Here is a 19,900-nt window from a genome sequence, read left to right on the forward strand (position 1 = left end):
CTACTTGGATTTGAAAAGTCATATGTATATGAACAACCCCATGAATGTTTGGTAATTATTCATACATTACTACACCCCACCTGAACCATACATAATTCATGAATCCTGTAGTTGATTTTTTAGAATAAGAGATAATTGTAGTCATAAGTTCTATGGTATAAATGATTGCCTAGGCTTGGAGAAGGAGGGATCCACTGTGTGCTGGCTTCATGCCCAATGAACAGTGGAGCACATCCATAGGCTACCACTTCCCGGGAGAAGGAACAAATGCCTAAACCAAAGGTATGGTATTAATATGGCTTCAAGTCTACTTAGACTAGGAAATCCAGATAGACAAATTCAGCACAACTTTGCTGAGGTCTTGTAAATCTATTCCACAGTATGTTCTTTAAGCTTATTGCCAGAATGTATCAGAAGTGATAGTGAAACTGATCTTTCATTCCTCAATATAATTCATATTTATGCCACTTGTTTGAGGAATTACAGATAGCATATAAAGAGTAAAGTTTTTCTGACAAGGCAAACCTAGTTTTGATTATAATATTACAACTTTCTAAAAGAATAACTGAAAATAAATTACTGGACCTTTTGGAGCTTTCATTTTGCTCATTTGTATAAGTACACCTCTTATAGCTTAAAGACTTATGTAAATTAGATCAAAACACATAAAAGATCAAGCCCGGCACATAGCAGGTACTCAAAATTTGGATCACTCTTCAAAGAACTAACTCCAAAACAAATTGGGATCTTTAGAAGAAATGGCTTGAAGGCACCCTTGATCTTTCCCAAAACTGAGAAATGAGGGGTTTATCTTTGTCACCATCCAATTCCCTTTTTTGAACCCTTTTACTTTTGTGTGGTGGCTTAGTGCTTGTCATCATTCTTGATCAATGCCTCGTCTAAGGAGAAAATTTATAATTTATTCGCACTGCACTATCTCATTAATTAAATTATCCCTGCCAAGTAGTTAAAGACTTTAGAATTGGAGACTTCAGCTAGTGGACGCGTGTTTTTGATCCAGTGTGTATGTGTGTGGAGGAGTGGGGCTTGGGGAGAAGGAAGGAGCTCAGAGATTGGGGGCACCATGTGGGTAGCTAGGCTGTTGGTCTGCTAAATTTACACATCATGGATTAGAACCAGGAAAACTTTACTTTCTGAAGGAAAGGTTTGTGTTCTCTTTAAGGCACATTACATGAGTAATTTTATTCAGAATATTTTCTAGGGATAGATATCAATGCAGTGTTTTTAAGTAGGTTTTTATTTTACAGAACTTTAAAATGGTTTACTATCCAAAAGTGACCCATACACCAAAATTAATAAAGAGAAGGTGATATAATATATTAAACTGTATAAACCTATGATCTTATAAAATGTTAAGAAAATTTTTCTTTGTACTGAGAAATGTAATATTGCCTGCCGTGCAGTAAACAAAGGATGTCACTGTCATCGGTGATTGCAGCTACCTTGAACGGTGAGCTGGTGAGCCCTGAGGAAACTCAGGATGTGAAACACAGGATACTGGTCCCAGATCGCTGAGGTGCATATCAAAGGAATGATTTCAGTGAACCCAGACTCTTGCATTTTCCCATACATAGAAAAGCACCAAATTCCTTAACTTGAGATTTCTAGTTTTCTTTAATTCACAGTAATTTTTTGTTCCTACTACCTGCCCTTTGTTGCAAAACTTCTATATATCCTAGCTCTACTCTCACCTCCTCAGAGCAGATGTCTCAGGGTTAGTTGAGATACTGCCTCCTGGGCTCGAAGTCCTAAAAATTTCTGCTGAATAAAACATAACTCTCAACTTTTAGGTTGTGAATTTTTTTTAGCCGACAGTATCATCCAAGACATTTAATTTTATTCACTTGCTTTTACCATTTCCAGGATAAATATGCTTTTTTGCTTTTCACACAGGGCTGACCACATGTATTAAAGAGAAAAACTGTAAGTTTCGAGCCTTAGTATTGAAAGTCTGAATTACCAACAATTTGATACAGAAACACAAATAATTTTTTTCTTAATCTTTTCAGGTTTAAAAAATATATATTATCTGTAAAATTAAAGGTTGTTTTTCTTTCCTTCCACTTGGAACACTTGGGTGAGCATACCTGGAAGTCTTCCTGTTTCAAAAAGTAAAGAGCAGAGATTGGACAATTGATTTGGGGTGATAAATGAGTATACTAATGATACTGAAGAGTAGCAGAATATGCCATCTCAAAGTATGACCGTAGGAGTTCAGGACTTGCTGCCCCAAAACATTCCATTTTGGTATACTGATTAATTTGAGCTGTAGACACTTGAAAAAGAGTTGATGCTGGAAAACCGGGGAAGGTTTCTATGAACTCCCCTTACCTTCCTAAAGACAGACCCTCCAAAAGGAACTCAGTTGTCATAGATCTTCTCCCTGAGAGTTTCATCAACCAGGGAAGATTGACTCTTTTCACAGCAGAGGAGACTAGAACTAAATACCCCCACCCAGACAGACTTGTCACAAACTTTTGACGGGGAGCAGATTTCGTCACCCCAAAATATGCTTCTTTAGCATAAGGCTTATTTTAGGCTGATTATTATTATTATTAGACAGTAGACACAGGAGAAGTTCTGAAAACCAAATAGAAGTTAACCTTTTGAAAGAGACATTTATGTTTCCAAGGGAAATGTCCATTTATAAACGTATCTCACTCCCTGTATGAGGAAGAGAGGGTGACCAAATCTCTAGAAACTATCAATGGAGAAAGCCCTGACAAATCTGCCTACCAACCATATCCCTGTTGACTACGCTTTCCCTGTAACCTCCCATAAATGGCTCCTCAACCTTCACAACTTTCTTTTGTCCTTGGCTAAAGATGGTGCTTAAGGTAATGGCCTGGTCCATTCTCAGTTTTCCTGGGTAGTTCCCATGTATACAGGAAGTAAAGATGTTATTAAGCTTTTGTTTGTTTTTCTCCTCTTAATATGTTTTTTGTGGTGTGGTTTTGTTTTGTTTTTTATTACAGGAATGGCTCAGTCAAGAACCTAAGAGGGTAGAGGGAGAATTATTTTTCCTTTCCCACACTATCATACCTCTCATCTGTTCTTCTAAGGGCCCATTCATCTTCCCTAAAAGTCACTTACTATCCTCAGAGACCTTCAGCCTCTCTCCCCCCTCCCTATTATCATAGTATTTAAACCTGAATTCCAAGCCACCTCAGGGAGTGACTCATTTTTCCTTGGGTTTCTCCCATGTATACATGAGGTAAACTTGTTAACAAACTTCTGTTTATTTTTCTCTTGTTAATATGTCTTTTATTACAGGGGTCTCAGCTAAGAACTCAGATGGGTAGAGGGAAAATGACTTTTTCTCTTCGACAAACAACAATAACTGCATCTCTTTTTATATTCAGTGAAGTTTCTAGCATCCATGAAAGAGTTTTGCATGCTTATGTGTTTAGAATATGGCTTATACTCCATGTAGTCTGAAGATTTCCTCCCTAGAAAAAGTCATATGCCATTGACTCAAAATAATTTCATGTGGAAGAAGTTACCTTTGCGAGAATGTTAATGTGGGTAGAGGCACCTGGAGGCTTAAAAAGAAGCACATTATAAAATTAAAACAAATAATCTTTCTTGAAGCTGTAATGTGGGGAATATATACTGTTGATTATTTCATATAGTTATTCACGCTATTCTGAAATGATTACTCTTCAGAGTTTTAATTCTTACCCTCCTCTGATGGCATGCTGGAACTGATTACACACATGTAAAATTTAATCTTCTTCCAAGTCATGTGTTTTTACAAGTGCAGTTTAACTTTGGGCAATTACATTTAAAATTAAAGGATTTCAACTGAAGGGAAGTAGATTTAGACTATATGAATTCAACGACCTTTCATTTCCTTAAGCTGCATCTAATCAAATGGATGCATGAAACCTAAATACTCTGCATTTTGCCACCATTTCTCTTCTCTCTCCCACTGAAACAAGGCCCCTACATAATAATGATTTTGGACCTTTTCCCCACATGCTGCTAACAATACCTCCCAGTTCTTTTGCTGAGTTGCTTTTAACTTTTAAATAGATGGTTTAAAATCTGTGCAGATCTTTGGTGTACTTTTTCCTTAAGAAGAAAATGTATATGAGGGAAAATATTTATAAAAGACACCTGTAATAGAGGACTGCTAACTAAAATGCACAAAGATTAAGAGCGCTGCTTAAAGGAGCTCCAGAGACAGGTGTGAGCCGCGACTAAAAGCGCGGACTCCAGAGACGGGCATGAGACGCTAAGGCTGCTGCTGCCGCCAACAAGAAGCCTGTGTGCAAGCACAGGTCACTCTCCACACCTCCGTTGCAGGGAGCCTGTGCAGGCCACCACTGTCAGGGTCCCAGGATCCAGGGAAAACTTGCCCAGGAGAACGCACGGCGCGCCTCAGGCTGGTGCAACGTCATGCCGGCCTCTGCCCCCGCAGGCCCGCCGTGCCCCTCCCTCCCCCCGGCCTGAGTGAGCCGGAGCCCCCGAATCAGTGGCTCTTTTAACCCCGTCCTGTCTGAGCGAAGAACAGAAGCCCTCCGGCAATCTACATGCAGAGGAGAGGCCAAATCCAAAGCTGAGCCCCAGGAGATGTGAGAACAAAGAAGAGAAAGGGAAATCTCTCCCAGCAGCCTCAGGAGCAGCGGATTAAAGCTCCACAATCAACTTGATGTACCCTGCATCTGTGGAATACATGAGTAGACAACGAATCATCCCAAATGGAGGAGGTGGACTTTGAGAGCAAGATTTATGATTTTTTCCCCTTTTCCTCTTTTTGTGAGTGTGTATGTGTATGCTTCTGTGTGAGATTTTGTCTGTATAGCTTTGCTTTCACCATTTGTCCTAGGGTTCTATCCGTCCGTTTTTTTGTTGTTGTTACTTTTTAAAAAAAATCTTTTTCTTAATAATTAGTTTTTTTAATAACTTTATTTTATCTTATTTTTTCCTCTTTCTTTCCTTCTTTCTTTCTACTTTTTCTCCCTTTTATTCTGAGCCGTGTGGATGAAAGGCTCTTGGTGCTCCAGCCAGGAGTCAGTGCTGTGCCTCTGAGGTGGGAGAGCCAACTTCAGGACACTGGTCCACAAGAGACTTCCCAGCTCCACACAATATCAAACGGCAAAAATCTCCCAGAGATCTCCATCTCAACACCAGCACCCAACTTCACTCAACGACTAGCAAGCTATGGTGCTGGACACCCTATGCCAAACAACTAGCAAGACAGGAACACAACCCCACCCATTAGCAGAGAGGCTGCCTAAAATCAGAATAAGTTCACAGACACCCCAAAACACACCACCAGACGTGGACCTGCCCAGCAGAAAGACAAGATCCAGCCTCATCCACCAGAACACAGGCACTAGTCCCCTCCACCAGTAAGCCTACACAACCCACTGAACGAACTTTAGCCACTGGGGACAGACACCAAAAACAATGGGAACTACGAACTTGCAGCCTGCAAAAAGGAGACCCCAGACACAGTAAGATAAGTAAAATGAAAAGACAGAAAAACACATAGCAGATGAAGGAGCAAGATAAAAACCCACCAGACCTAACAAATGAAGAGGAAATAGGCAGTCTACGTGAAAAAGAATTCAGAATAATGATAGTAAAGATAATCCAAAATCTTGGAAATAGGATAGACAAAATGCAAGAAACATTTAACAAGGACCTAGAAGAACTAAAGATGAAACAAGCAACGATGAACAACACAATAAATGAAATTAAAAATACTCTAGAAGGGATCAATAGCAGAATAACTGAGGCAGAAGAACGGATAAGTGACCTGGAAGATAAAGTAGTAGAAATAACTACTGCAGAGCAGAATAAAGAAAAAAGAATGAAAAGAACTGAGGACAGTCTCAGAGACCTTTGGGACATCACTAAATGAACCAACATTCAAATTATAGGGGTTCCAGAAGAAGAAGAGAAAAAGAAAGGGACTGAGAAAATATTTGAAGAGATTGTAGTTGAAAACTTCCCTGATATGGGAAAGGAAATAGTTAATCAAGTCCAGGAAGCACAGAGAGTCCCATACAGGATAAATCCAAGGAGAAACATGCCAAGACATATTGATCAAACTGTCAAAAATTAAATACAAAGAAAACATATTAAAAGCAGCAAGGGAAAAACAACAAATAACACACAAGGGAATCCCCATAAGGTTAACAGCTGATCTTTCAGCAGAAACTCTACAAGCAAGAAGGGACTGGCAGGACATATTTAAAGTGATGAAAGAGAAAAACCTACAACCAAGATTACTCTACCTAGCAAGGATCTCATTCATATTTTTTTTTCTTTTCTTTTTTTCTTCGGTCGTCTCACTGTTGTGGCCTCTCCTGTTGCAGAGCACAGGCTTCAGATGCATAGGCTCAGTGTACATGGCTCACGGGGCCAGCCGCTCCACAGCATGTGGGATCCTCCCGGACCGGGGCACGAACCCGCATCCCCTGCATCGGCAAGCAGACTCTCAACCACTGCGCCACCAGGGAAGCCCTCTCATTCAGATTTGATGGAGAAATTAAAACCTTTACAGAGAAGCAAAAGCTGAGAGAGTTCAGCACCACCAAACCAGCTTTAAAACAAGTGCTAAAGGATCTTCTCTAGGCAAGAAACACAAGAGAAGGAAAATACCTACAATAACAAACCCAAAACAATTAAGAAAATGGGAATAGGAACATACATATCGATAATTACCTTAAAGGTAAATGGATTAAATGCTCCCACCAAAAGACACAGACTGGCTGAATGGATACAAAAACAAGACCCATATGTATACTGTCTACAAGAGACCCACTTCAGACCTAGAGACATATACAGACTGAAAGTGAGAGGACGGAAAAAGATATTCCATGCAAATGGAAACCAAAAGAAAGCTGGAGTAGCAATTCTCATATAAGACAACATAGACTTTAAAATAAAGACTATTAGAAGAGACAAAGAAGGACACTACATAATATCAAGGGATTGATCCAAGAAGAAGATATAACAATTGTAAATATCTATGCACCCAAAATAGGAGCACCTCAATACATAAGGCAACTGCTAACAGCCATAAAAGGGGAAATCGACAGTAACACAATCATAGTAGGGGACACTAACACCACACTTTCACCAGTGAACAGATCATCCAAAATGAAAATAAATAACGAAACACAAGCTTTAAATGATACATTAAACAAGATGGACTTAATTGATATTTATAGGACATTCCATCCAAAAACAACAGAATACACATTTTTCTCAAGTGCTCATGGAACATTCTCCAGGACAGATCATATCTGGGGTCACATATCAAGCCTTGGTAAAGTTAAGAAAATTGAAATTGTATCAAGTATCTTTTCCGAACACAACACTATGAGACTAGATATCAATTACAGGAAAAGATCTGTAAAAAATGCAAACACATGGAGGCTAAACAATACACTACGTAATAATGAAGTGATCACTGAAGAAATCAAAGAGGAAATAAAAAAATACCTAGAAACAAATGACAATGGAGACATGACGACCCAAAACCTATGGGATGCAGTAAAAGCTGTTCTAAGAGGCAAGTTTATAGCAATACAATCCTACCTTAAGAAACAGGAAAAATCTCGAATAAACAACCTAACCTTGCACCTAAAGCAATTAAAGAAAAAACAACAAAAAACCCCCAAAGTTACCAGAAGGAAAGAAATCATAAAAATCAGATCAGAAATAAATTTAAAAGAAATGAAGGAAATGATAGCAAAGATCAATAAAACTAAAAGCTGGTTCTTTGAGAAGATAAACAAAATTGATACACCATTAGCCAGACTCATCAAGAGAAAAAGGGAGAAGACTCAAATCAATAGAATTAGAAATGAAAAATGACAAATAACAACTGACACTGCAGAAATTCAAAAGATCATGACAGATTACTACAGGCAACTCTATGCCAATAAAATGGACAACCTGGAAGAAATGGACAAATTCTTAGAAATACACAACCTGCCATGACTGAATCAGGAAGAAATAGAAAATATGAACAGACCAATCACAAGCACTGAAATTGAAACTGTGATTAAAAATCTTCCAACAAACAAAATCCCAGGACCAGATGGCTTCACAGCTGAATTCGATCAAACATTTAGAGAAGAGCTAACACCCATCCTTCTCAAACTCTTCCAAAATATAGCAGAGGGAGAAACACTCCCAAACTCATTCTACGAGGCCACCATCACCCTGATACCAAATCCAGACAAGGATGTTGCAAAGAAAGAAAACTACAGGCCAATATCACTGATGAACATAGATGCAAAAATCCTCAACAAAATACTAGCAAACAGAATCCAACGGCACATTAAAAGGATCATACACCATGATCAAGTGAGGTTTATTCCAGGAATGCAAGGATTCTTCAATATATGCAAATCAATGTGATACACCATCTTAACAAATTGAAGGAAAAAAACCATATGGTCATCTCAATAGAGGCAGAGAAAGCTTTCAACAAAATTCAACACCCATTTATGATAAAAACCCTCCAGAAAGTAGGCATAGAGGGAACTTTCCTCAACATAAGAAAGGCCATATATGACAAACCCACAGCCAACATCGTCCTCAATGGTGAAAAACTGAAAGCATTTCCACTAAGATCAGGAAGAAGGAAAGTTTGCCCACTCTCACCACTCTTATTCAACATAGTTTTGGAAGTTTTAGCCACAGAAATCAGAGAAGAAAAGGAAATTAAAGGAATCCAAATCGGAAAAGAAGAAGTAAAGCTGTCACTGTTTGCAGATGACATGATACTATACACAGAGAATCCTAAAGATACTACCAGAAAACTACTAGACCTAATCAATGAATTTGCTAAAGTAGCAGGATACAAAATTAATGCAAAGCAATCTCTGGCATTCCTATACAATAATGATGAAAAATCTGAAAGTGAAATCAAGAAAACACTCCCATTTACCACTGCAACAAAAAGAATAAAATATCTAGCAATAAACCTACCTAAGGGGACAAAAGACCTCTATGCAGAAAATTATAAGACACTGATGAAAGAAATTAAAGATGACACAGATAGATGGAGAGATACACCATGTTCTTGAATTGGAAGAATCAACATTGTGAAAATGACTCTACTACCCAAAGCAATCTACAGATTCAATGCAATCCCTATCAAACTACCACTGGCATTTTTCATAGAACTAGAACAAAAAATTTCACAATTTGTATGGAAACACAAAAGACCCCGAATAGCCAAAGCAATCTTGAGAACGAAAAACGGAGCTGGAGGAATCAGGCTCCCTGACTTCAGGCTATACTACAAAGCTACAGTAATCAAGACACTATGGTACTGGCACAAAAACAGAAAGTTAGATCATTGGAACAGGATAGAAAGCCCAGAGATAAACCCATGCACATATGGTCACCTTATCTTTGATAAAGGAGGCAGGAATGTACAGTGGAGAAAGGACAGCCTCTTCAATAAGTGGTGCTGGGAAAACTGGACAGGTACATGTAAAAGTATGAGAATAGATCACTCCCTAACACCATACACAAAAATAAGCTCAAAATGGATTAAAGACCTAAATGTAAGGCCAGAAGCTATCAAACTCTTAGAGGAAAACGTAGGCAGAACACTCTATGACATAAATCACAGTAAGATCTTTTTTGACCCACCTCCCAGAGAAATGGAAACAAAAATAAACAAATGGGACCTAATGAAACTTCAAAGCTTTTGCACAGCAAAGGAAACCATAAACAAGACAAAAGACAACCCTCAGAATGGGAGAAAATATTTGCAAATGAAGCAACTGACAAAGGATTAATCTCCAAAATTTACAAGCAGCTCATGCAGCTCAATAACAAAAAGCAAACAACCCAATCCAAAAATGGGCAGAAGACCTAAATAGACATTTCTCCAAAGAAGATATACAGACTGCCAACAAACACATGAAAGAATGCTCAACATCATTAAGCATTAGAGAATTGCAAATCAAAACTACAATGAGATATCATCTCACACCAGTCAGAATGGCCATCATCAAAAAATCTAGAAACAATAAATGCTGGAGAGGGTGTTGAGAAAAGGGCAGACTCTTGCACTGCTGGTGGGAATGTGAATTGGTACAGCCACTATGGAGAACAGTCTGGAGGTTCCTTAAAATACCACAAATAGAACTACCATATGACCCAGCAATCCCACTACTAGGCATATATCCTAAGAAACCCATAATTCAAAAAGAGTCATGTACCAAAATGTTCATTGCAGCTCTATTTACAATAGCCCGGAGATGGAAACAACCTAAGTGTCCATCATTGGATGAATGGATAAAGAAGATGTGTCACTTATATACAATGGAATATTACTCAGCCATAAAAAGAAATGAAATTGAGCTATTTGTAATGAGGTGGATGGACCCAGAGTCTGTCATACAGAGTGAAGTAAGTTAGAAAGAGAAAGACAAATACCGTATGCTAACACATATATATGGAATTTAAGGGAAAAAAATGTCATGAAGAACCTAGGGGTAAGACAGGAATAAAGACACAGACCTACTAGAGAATGGACTTGAGGATATGGGGAGGGGGAAGGGTAAGCTGTGACAAAGCGAGAGAGTGGCATGGACATATATACACTACCAAACCTAAAGTAGATAGCTAGTGGGAAGCAGCCGCATTGCACAGGGAGATCAGCTCGGTGCTTTGTGACCACCTAGAGGGGTGGGATATGGAGGGTGAGAGGGAGGGAGACGCAAGAGGGAAGAGAGATGGGAACATATGTATATGTATAACTGATTCACTTTGTTATAAAGCAGAAACTAGGACACTATTGTAAAGCAATTATACTCCAATAAAGATGTAAAAAAAAAATCACACAATCATGTCAATAGATGCAGAAGAAGGATTTGACAAATTTCAACACCCATTCATGATAAAAACTCTCAGAAATCTGTTGTTTTTCTATGTACAAATCATGAACCATCAGAAAGAGAAAGTTAAAATAAATTCCGTTTAAAATTTCATCCAAAAGAATAAAATGCCTACTAATAAACTTAACCAAGGAGGTGAAGGACCTATATTCTGAAAACTACAAAACATTGATAAAGAAAATTGCATAATACAAAGAAATGAAACAATACCTCATGCTCTTGGATTGGAAGAATATTGTTAAAATATTCATACTACCCAAAGCAATCTACAGATTTAATGCAATCCCTATCAAAATACCCATGACATTTTTCACAGAACCAGAACAAATAATCTTAAAATCCATATGGAAACACAGAAGACCTTGAATTGCCAAAGCAATTCTTGAGAAAAAGAACAAAGCTGGAGGTAGCATGCTCTCAGACTTCAGACCCATATTACAAAGCTACAGTAATCAAAACTGGTACTGGCACAAAAACAGATACATAGATCAGTGGAACGGAACAGAGAGTCCAGAAATAAACCCATGCACCTATGGTCAATTAATCTATGACAAAGAAGGCAAGAATACATAATGGAGGAAAAAAAAGTCTCTTCAATAAGTTGTGCTAAGAAAACTGGACAGCTACACGTAAAACAACAAGATTAGAACAGTTCCTCATACCATATAAAAAAATAAACTCAAAATAGATTAAAGACCTAAATGTAAGGCCTGAAACCATAAAACTCCTAGAAGAACACATAGGCAGAAAACTCTTTGACATAAATTGTGGCAATAATTTTTGAATTTGCCTCCTAAGCCTAGAGAAATAAAAGCAAAAAAAAAAATAAATGGGACCTAATTAAGTCTAAACGCTTCTGCACAGCAGAAGAAACCATCAACAAAATGAAAAGACAAACTACAGAATGGGAGGAAATATTTGCAAATGATATGACCAATGACCAACAAGGGGTTAATATCCAAAATACATAAACAGCTCATACAACTCAATATCAAAAAAAATAAAATAAAATAAAATAAAAAATGGGCAGAAGACCAGAATAGACATTTTTCCAAATAAAACATACAGATGGTCAACAGGCACATGAAAGGATGCTCAACCTGGCTGATTATTAGAGAAGTGCAAATCAAACTAAGAATGAAATATCATCTCATACATGTCAGAATGGCTATCATCAAAGCACCTACAAATAACAAATGTTGGAGAGGGTGTGGAGAGAAGGGAACCCTTATGTACTGTTGGTGGTAATGTAAATTGATGCAGCCACTGTGGAAAACAATATGGAGGCTTTTCAGAAACTAAAAACAGAGCTATCATAGTTCCCAGCAATTGCACTCCTGGTTACATATCTGGAAAAAATAAAAAACAGTAATTTGAAAAGATACATGCACCCCAATGTTCATAGCAGCACTATTTACAATAGCCAAGATATGGAAGCAACCCAAGTGTCCATCAATAAAGGAATGGATAAAGAAGTGGTATGTGTGTGTGTGTGTGTGTGTGTGTGTGTGTGTGTGTGTGTGTGTGTGTGTGTATATATATATATATATATATATATATATATATATATGTATGTATGTATGAATATCACTCAGCCATAAAAAAAGAATGAATTCTGCTATTTGCAGTAATGTGGATGGACCTAGAAAATAATATGCTTAGTGAAATAAGTCAGGCAAAGACAAATACTGTATGATATCCCTTATATGTGGAGCCTAAAAAATAAATGAATGTGTATAGCAAAACAGATACAGAGTCACAGATACAGAAGACAAACTAGTGGTTGCCAGTGGGGAGAGGAAAGGAGGGAGGAGTACAATAGGGGTAGGGGATTAAGAGGTACAAACTACTATATGTAAAATAGATAAGCAACAAGGATATATTGTGCAGCACAGGAAAGTATAGCCATTATCTTGTAATAATGCTTAAGGGAGTATAAACTATAAAAATACTGAATCACTATGCTGTATACCTGAAACCAATATTGTAAATCAATTATACTTCAATAATAAAAGAAATTAAAATTTAAAAATAAGGTAAAAAGCTCAAAGCATTTCCTCTAGATCAGGAACAGAACAAAAATACCCACTATCTCTTTCATTTATGGTCTACAGACACATGAAAAGGCGCACAATATTTCTAATCATTAGAGAGATGCAACTCAAAACCACGAAGAGATACCATCTCACACCTGTCAGAATGGCTGTTGTCAAAAATGCAACAAATAACAAGTATTGGCAAAGATGTGAAGAATTGTGCACTGTTAGTGGGATTATAAATTGGTGCAGCCACTGTGGAAAACAGTATAAAGGGGCCTCAAAAAAATAAATATAGAACTACCATTGAATCCAGCAATTTCACTTTTGGGTATTTACCTAAAGAAAACAAAAACACCAATTTGAAAAGATATATGCACCCTATGTTTATTGTAGCATTATTTATAATAGTCAAGACATGGAAGCAACCTAAGTGGACATCAATAAATGAATGGATAAAGATGTGATATGTAATCAATGGAATATTACACAGCTATAAAAAATAATGAAATCTTGCCATTGTGACAACATGGATGGGTCTAGAGGGGATTATGCTAAGTGAAAAAAGTCAGATTAAAAAAAAAGTTGATTAACACATGATCTTACTTATACGTGGAATCTAAAAAATAAAGAAATCAAACATACAAAACAAAAAACCAGAATCATAGATACAGAGAACACACAACTAGCTGCCAGAAGGGAGGAGAGTGGGGATGGTGGGAGAAATAGGTGAATGGAATTAAGAGGTACAAACTTCCAGCTCTAAAAGTAATGTCATAGGGATGTAATATACAGCATAAGAAATATGATCAATAATACTCTAATAACTTTATATGGAGACAGATGGCTACTAGACTTAACATGGTGACCACTGTATAAAATATTTATACGTTAAATCACTATGTTATATATCTGAAACGAACACAATGTTTTTTCAACTATATTTCAATTTTAAAAGTTTTTTGATGACATAAAAATTTTTTAAAAATTAAAAGGAACAAAGCAAACACTGTTCAAACTACCCTCGATAAGTTTTTACCAATAAATAAAGTGTAGGCATACTTCAGAGATGTGGTAGGTTTGGTTCCGAACCACTGCCATAAAGGGAATACCTCAATAACGTGAATCACACAAGTTTTTTGGTTTCCCTGTGCATACTAATATCTTAAGTATGCAATAGCATTATGTCTAAAAAAAACCCAGTGTGCATGCCTTAAATGAAAAACATTGCTCAAAAATACTAACCTTCATCTGAGCCTTCAGTGAGTTGTAATCTTTTTGCTGGGGGAGGGTTTTGCTTCAATGTTGACGGCTGCTGACTGATCAGGGTGGTGGCTACTGAGGGCTGGGGTGGCTGTGACAGTTTCTTAAAACAAGACAACCCAATAAAGTTTGCCACATCGATTGACTTTTCCTTTCACAAACGATTTCTCTGGATCATTTAATGCCGTTTGATAGTTATTTACCCACAGTAGAACTTCTTTCAAAATTGAAGTCAATCTTGTCAAACCCTGCTGCTGTTTGTTCAACTAAGTTTATGTCATATTCTAAATCCTTGTCATTTCAACAGTCTTCACACAGCATCCTCACCAGGAGCAGACTCCGTCTCAAGAAATCACTTTCTTTGCTCATCCATAAGAGGTAACTCGTCATCCCTTAAGGTTTTATCATGAGATTGCAGCGATTCAGTTACATCTCCAGGCTCCACTTCTAATGCTAGTTCTCTTGCCATTTCCACCACATCCCCAGTTACTTCCTCCACTGAAGTCTTGAACCCCTCAAAGTCATCCAGGAGGGTTGGAATCCGCTTCTTCCAAACTCCTGCTAATGTTCATATTTTGACCTCTTCCCATGAATCACAAATGTTCTTAATAGCATCTAAAATGGTGAATTCGTTCCAGAAGGTTTTCAATTTACTTTTCCCAGATCCATCAGAGGAATCATTATCTATGGCAGCTGTAGCCTTACCCAATATCTTCCTTAAATAATAAGACTCGAAAGTTGAAATTACCCCTTGAACCATGAGCTGCAGAACGGATGTTGTGTTAGCAGGCATGGAAACAACATGAAACTCATTGTACGTCTTCATCAGAGCTCTTGAGTGACTGGTTGCATTGTCAATGAACAGTAATATTTTGAAAGGAATATTTTTTTCTGAGCAGTAGGTCTCAACAGCCCACTTGGTCTTGGCCCATTGATAAAGCACAGGCAGAGCAAATTTAGCATAACTCTTAAAGGTCCTAGGATTTTCAGAATGGCAAATGAACACTGGCTTCAACTTAAAGTCACCAGCTGCATTAGCCCCTAACGAGAGTCAGTCTGTTCTTTGAAGCTTTGAAGCCAGGCATTGACTTCTGCTCTCTAGCTATGAAAGCCCCAGGTGGCATCCCCTTCCAGGATAAGGCTATTTTGTCTGCAATGAAAATATGTTATTTTGTGTAGCCATTTTCATTAATTATCTTAGCTAGATTTTCTGGGTAACTTGTTGCAGTTTCTACATTAGCACTTACTGCTTCACATGCACTTTTGTGTTATGGAGACTAATTAAAAATACTAATTTAAACATTTTTCACAGATGACAACTTTCTTACTACATATGGATGGGTTTTGTTCAAACACATGTTCATTTGTGTATATAAACCTTTGATGCTACGTGGTGGTACCATGGTATTTTAATCATTATGCTATGATCAGAAAAGAAGCAGTGCAAATTTTATGTATGAATTATGCATTCCCATTAAATGCATATTAATTTATGTCAACAAACCAAAAACTCACAGAGCTCAGAAAGGGAAAAGTAAATCATTAGATCTCCACAAAACAGGTATGCTCTTAACAGCTTAACTCAAAAATGCTTGCTATATTCATTTAGTGGGAGAAAAGAATTATTGTTAAAGTTTTAATTTAATTTTATTTTTTGGTTTTGTAGTATTTCTTATAGATGTATAAGATGTATAAGAGCTGTATGTCATATACACATAGTTTATATGTGTATAGGCTAAATATTATAATGAGAATAGTTAAAAGTTATTTACATTAAAAGGAATTTTTAATTACTCAAGTTTGAGAAATGTAACAAGATCTTTGAAAATGTTGATAATTCTGTCATAACTCTATAACTCATAATAATACTTCTGTAAAAAATAGTATTTTATTAAAATTCAGTTTAGAAGTATTTTTGAAGTCATAATATTCCCTCTGTTGTTTATTATAAATATTTAAAATTTTAGTGATACTATAAACTAAGCAGGGTTTATTGGATTGGCTTGCCTTGATAAATAACTATGACTTCAGACCCTGAGAAAACTCATTCTGTTTGTAAATCACAACTTACCGAATGTATTAGAACAAAAGCAATTCACAAATGCTAAGTATTCACAAACTGATAAGTATGGTATGTGTTTTGAAGAGCTGGCAGCCTCAATATACTTTTTGTGAAAACCGGATTTTTAAAAGATATTTCTGATAATTTCCCTGTTGGTTGAGTTAAAAAGTTTTTGTTAGCAGCTAGGGTATATAATGCGAAAACTGAAGATTGAGGACATTCCATTGGTCTATTTGTTACAGCTAATGGTGTAGCAGTATAAAGGCATTTCCTGATGATTGTTTCCATGCCTCTCCATTTCAACAAACCTGAAAGATATAGCTCATGCCTCCAATGGAAGCAAACAAGCCAGCTGGGAATTTGTCCAACTTTGAAAAACAGGAAAAACGACAAAACAAGAATGTCTATTAGAGAAAGAAAGCCTTTTTTTTAATTGAAAAATCATTGACATACAATGCTGTGTTAATTTCAGGTGTACTACATAATGATCTGACATTTGTATACGTTATGAAATGACCACCATGATAAGCCTAGTAGCTATCTATCCCCATACAAAGTTATTACAATATTATTGAGCATACTCCTTATGCTGTACATTACATCCTCCGTGACTTATTTATTTTATAACTGGAGCTTTGTAGCTCTTAATCACTTATTTTGCCTACAACCTCCTATTCCCCTTCCTTCTGGTAACCACCTGTTCGGTTTGTTCTCTGTATCCACGAGTCTGGCTTTGTTCTGTCTGTTTGTTTGCTTGTTTTTAGATTCCACATGTAAGTGAGATCATATGATACTTTTACTATCTCTGTCTGACTTATTTCACTTAGCATAATGCCCTCTAAATCCATCCATGTTGTTGCAAATGGCAATATATCATTGTTTCTTATGTCTGAGTAATATGTCATTGTGTAGATATACCACATCTTCTTTATCCACTCATCTATCAACAGGCACTTAGGTTGCTTCCATATCTTGGCTATTGTAATAATGCTGCAATGAGCCTCGGAGTACATATACCTTTTAGAGTTAGTGTTTTTGTGTTCTTTGAAGAAATACCCAGAAGTGCAATGGCTGGATCATATGGAAGTTTTATTTTTAATTTTTTGAAGACCCTCCATACTGTCTTCCATAGTGGCTGCACCAATTTACATTTCCACCAACAGTGCAGGAGGGTTCCCTTGTCTCCACATACTTGTCAACTTATCATTTGTTGTCTTTTTGATAGCCATTCTGACAGGTGTAGGTGGTATCTCATTGTAGAGAAAGCCATTTTTTTTAAAGTGGAAAACATGCATAATTAGAAGCTCTCCCTGCTCTTGATTCCCTTTTGCTCCCAACCAACAACCAACAACCAACTGAATGGGCCTTGCAACCTTGGACTACTACTGTTCTATGGGCAACATAAAGATGGCATTTCCTTGTTCTTAGAAGGGAAGTGTTCCAGAGTGAATCCTTATGATGATTGGTTTAGTGAAGAGCAGATTATTTTTGTGGGAAAGCTAATCAAAGAAAGTTATTTAGGACTTAAACTGGAAATATTCAATAATACCTTTAGTGTGGTCAGTTAGTTTTACACATTGAAATCTGCTTAAGATTAATTTTTACCAATTTTGCAGAAAGAGAATATGAAAATGGCTAACATACTAGATATAAATACGCCACATTTGAGCTTCAGTTTATGACTTGACTGTTTAAAGAGTATATAAGCCAACACTATCTAAGGCAAGATAGCTTAATGATTCAGGAGGCCAGACTCATTTCTTTATTTGCACTGACTCATGTGTTGACTTCTGCAAGTTATTTCCGCTTTCTGAATCTGTTTTATATCTTTAAATGAAATGGACAGACTAGCTCTGACATTTTCATCCAACGCTTCCATGGATATACCTCAGAGGTCTCTAGAGATCAAAATGGAGAGTGATTGAGCAGAGGTCTACCTACCAATCTCTCACCCTCATCCTCATTCAACATAAAATACTGCTATTATATATTTATATACTGGGTTTAGTGGAAGTACTTTTTAGAGAAAACCAGTCCTAGAAATATGTTTTTAAGTGCTTGTAACTATGAGAATGGATTCTCTCTATGGTGCCTTCTAACACCTGTGATTAAATCTACTAGCAATGGAAATTAGCATTCAGAACTTGTTATTACTGTTAATAATGACACCACCATGTCACTAAAAGACAGACATTTTGATATAATAAGTTCCCGCACTTAAAACTAGGTTGTGAGGCACACATTTGTTTATAAGTTGGCTATTTGGGAGATGGAAAGCATTTTTCCATAGAAACAGTTTTTCAGGTGAAGTGGTTAGGCTAGCTGGGGGGGAAATAAAGAAAAGAAAAAAAAAAAAACTAATTTAACTGCTAAAGTAAAAACAGTCTGTGAATGAAAAATGTTGCCTGCCATATTAGCTAACAAAGGATGTTTCAGTCATCAAGCCATCACCCTACAGCTGCCCCCAACAGTGGGCCCTGAGGCGAGTCAGGATGGAAACAGGATGCCCACCATCAAGCCCTCAGACACTTCACCCACCACCAAAGGTGCACCCAAAGGGGACTCAGGATGGAAAAAACCGGGATACTGACCCTAGATACCTAGGTGCCTATCAAAGGAATGATTTCAATGAGCCCAGACTCTTGAATCTTCCCATACTTAGAAAAGCTCTAAATTCTTTAACTTGAGATACCTGATTTTCTTTAACTAACAGTAACCTTTTGATATCCCGACTACCTGGTCTTTGTTGCAAAAACTCCTATATATCCCAGCTCCTCCCTTACCTCTTTGGAGCAGGCCCTCAGGGCAGTCTGAGAGGCTGTCTCCTGGGTTTGATGTCCTCAGAAGGTCCTCCTAATAAAACATAATTCTCAACTTTAGGTTGTGCATTTTTTTTCAGTTGACAAGTCCATTTTACAATAAAGAAGAGTGAGAAAAATACTCACAAAAGCTGCAATTAAATTTCAGGAAGAAAAACAGTATTGTAGATTGGCTTTTTAAATCTTTATTTTTAACATTTGAAGGCAAATGACTTTACAGACATTTAGTCTATTTCACTGTCTTCTGTGGTTTCAGAAGTTGTCCAGCGAGAGAAATGATTTGAAAGACAACTCTTTACTGATATTGGCATAGTGATTGTGAATTAAAAAAAAAAAAAGCCAGTAGTCATTTAGCTTTATTCAGATGAGAGATTTGCTCAACGTCATTTAGGTCCTGATATTCCTCTCCAAGCTAAAGCAAACTAAAAATTTTGAGTTAAAAGTGGGGGAAAAGAAAAAAAACAAAATAAATAAAATGCTGATTCTAAATTTTTACAAAGTGGGAGAAAAGCCAGTGACAATAGCTTTCTCTATCTAACTATCCTTACTTCTGTTCAAATGCATGAATTTCTAATCAAAAGATGCTAATAACTCTGGGAGTAGCTCTATTAAGACTGGTGGAATGCTTACATGTTTTAAAAGTCTTCCTGGGGTAAAAAGTTTTTAAAACATCAGTAAATGGAGATCTAGAAAAATAAAAGTTAAGAGGATCTAAATATCTAGATAATTTTTCAATATAGATGTAAATATCTATTATTTTGAGGGCTATTAATTCTACTTAACTAAAAATATCATATTTAAAATGCTTTCCAATAT

The 19,900-nt window shown here is 36.9% G+C and overlaps 1 long non-coding RNA gene across 2 annotated transcripts in view; it reads right to left on the reverse strand.

Annotated features, from left to right (window-relative positions):
• The window catches only part of LOC307196130, a 538,765-nt gene that overhangs the window by 176,575 nt on the left and 342,290 nt on the right, over positions 1 to 19,900 (reverse strand). Inside the window, exon 6 of one of the 2 annotated variants that reach the window (XR_013831048.1) lies at positions 19,049 to 19,118. This is a non-coding gene — a long non-coding RNA (uncharacterized lncRNA). The remainder of the gene's footprint in view (positions 1 to 19,048; positions 19,119 to 19,900) is intronic. The other variant, XR_013831049.1, reaches the window with a different exon arrangement.

Source organism: Stenella coeruleoalba (assembly GCF_951394435.1).
Source record: "Stenella coeruleoalba genome assembly, chromosome: 13".
Classification (NCBI taxonomy): Eukaryota; Metazoa; Chordata; class Mammalia; order Artiodactyla; family Delphinidae; genus Stenella; species Stenella coeruleoalba.